This window comes from Cavia porcellus, unplaced genomic scaffold (genome assembly GCF_034190915.1).
Source record: "Cavia porcellus strain 051 isolate PalLab524CR breed Dunkin Hartley unplaced genomic scaffold, mCavPor4.1 scaffold_20, whole genome shotgun sequence".
Classification (NCBI taxonomy): domain Eukaryota; kingdom Metazoa; phylum Chordata; class Mammalia; order Rodentia; family Caviidae; genus Cavia; species Cavia porcellus.
In genome coordinates, this window is record NW_026947503.1 from 46,597,408 (window position 1) to 46,599,940 (window position 2,533).

Below are 2,533 nucleotides of genomic sequence, written 5' to 3' on the forward strand. Positions count from 1 at the left end.
TGTGAACAATAGATAAACATAATAAAGTAGACAACTGTGGAATATCTGGGAGTTTAAATCTGGCTCTGAATTTCTAGTGGCTTCCTATGTTTGCACAAGCATTGGAAAATCAAAGCCATATACAGGTATGTGCTGAGATAAGAGTAGACAAAGAACTTGTTAACTGTTATCCTTGAGGCTTGCTATAACCTGCTCTGAATGGACTATTTACTATGGACAAAATGTTCTTGCTTAACGGCATATTATCTGAGTAGTCAAAAACTCACAGGTAACCCTTCACAGTACCGTCACCACCACCACCATTGGCGGCCCATTACTGAGAGCCTTTTTCAGGCACTGAACATCTAGGAAGGGGGGTGAAACCTGACTCTTTAGACCTGCCAGCATGGACTTGGGTGCCCAAGTGGAAGGGAGGAGAGAAAAGGCAGCTCAACAGATAGTTCAAAGGTGGAAGCAGTGCCTGGTTTCTCCAAACTGTGACAATCACCCTGGGAATCAGATCATCAGCATCTACAAAAAGAAAAATAAGAAGCACAATTCACAAGCTTCCCTTGTTTTCAAAGCCCATTAGCTATTCCCATTTCAAGAGAAACTTCAACATTTGCTCCAACCATCAGTATCACCATTCTTGCCTCTATAGCAAGAATAAACCTTTTTTTCTTTTCTTGTCTTTATTTTTTGAGTTCTCAGATACTGACTCATTTTATTGCTTAAAAATGTTATGAGGTAAGTAGGTAAGTACTACTGCTGTATCCTTGTCATGTAGGTAAGAAAATGAAGGCATAAAGTATATAAGTAACACTTCTGTGCCCTGCAGCTGATAAGAGGTAGAGTGATACAGCAACCTGGAACTCTGGTTCCAAAATTGCACCGTAGGAAGACCTATATTCAGATCTATATTCAGTGAGCTCAACCAAGGCCTGCTATGGGCTTCACCTTATCTTGGGTCTCTCACAGTCCTTGTTTCTTTTTTTGATGCCTCTTCATTGGTACTTCTTCAAGATCATAAATGAGAGGTCAATTCCATATCTGTATTGTCTTCATTAATCTTTTCTCTCATTGTTGAGACAAAATATCTGATGTCTAAAGTTAGGGAAAGGATGGTTTATTTCTTACAGTTTGGAGGTTTTAGTCCATACTCAGTTGGCTCCAAGGCATAATGACATGGCTGAGGAGCAATGGTTCATGGTTGCCCCTGCAGCAACGCACAAACCAGGCAAAACAGAGAAGACACATCTTCTTCTCACCTTACACTGTATGCTGGCTCCACTCCTGGGAGAGTGTGACATTTATTCCACCAATCCAAGCACTAAACAACAAGCCAACCACAAACACTAGATTTGGCCATGTCCATGATTGCATGAGGCTTGTGGTGGGGGTTGGCATCCGAACATAAACCATATCGTGTATCTTCTCCTAAAAACTCCACTAAACTATAGTAAAGAAACAAGGAATAGCTTTGCCTATGTGGACAAAGAACATAAATGTGACAGTAGATGAGAACATTTTTTAAACAGTTAGTTAGAAAACATATGAAGAAAACTGATTTAAGAAATCTGAGAAAGACATCAGACAGGTTCTCCAGTAAACAAGAAGAGAGAACTTCAAAGGGCCTCTTGTTGATGACCTTGAAAACCTCAGACTAGAAGTTGGGGGCACCCAAGTTAGAAAGACCACTAGTTTGTATATATGCATCGTACATCAAGTCATCATTGCACTCAAACATGACACAGGTACGTTATTCTTTTGCAGAGCTGCATAGGAAGAGCCTGCTTTCTCTGTGTGAGACATATAGGCTAGTGCTCCGCTATGGTTATTTTGAAACTTCAAATATCTTTTGAGCAAAATCTCCCACATTATCAGTTTGCACTGAGCACCACCATTTATGTGTTTAACTACATAGGCTCAAAGATAGGGATACAGTGGTGCTGCAGGTGATGTGCAGGCCTCAGCAACAGGGCAAGGTAAGTGAATAACAGCCTCTGAACTTGGAGACACTGCTTTGTTACCCTGCCATGTTTCTATAGCACAACCATACATTTAATACCTCTCCATTGCCCCAATTTTTATCGTGACTTTTTTCAGCTTGTATTTCCTCATTTAAATTGAAGAAATTCACAACTTTTACTCATGTCACAAGCATTTACTTTACCATATTCCTTGATTTCAATAATCCCTTTATTGTACATTTCCCATATTCTTTGCATATATATATTCTTTGCATATAATATATATATATATAATTTCTTTGCATATATTATATATATATATATATATATATATATATATATATATATATTCTTTGCATATATTTTGGGGGTTGGGCTCACCACCACAATGCTTCGTTCATGTTTACTGACAAGAGTCTCTTTGAAGTGTCTGGGAACGTAGATTCACAGAGACTAGGTCTCACAGCCTTAAAAACAAAAATAGAGGCATACTAACTTCAAATTCACAACTTTTCGGTAGTCTGATGGAGAGCTAAATTTGCACAATCTCTGCATGACCCCTCATCTGAGGAGAGTGAAACACC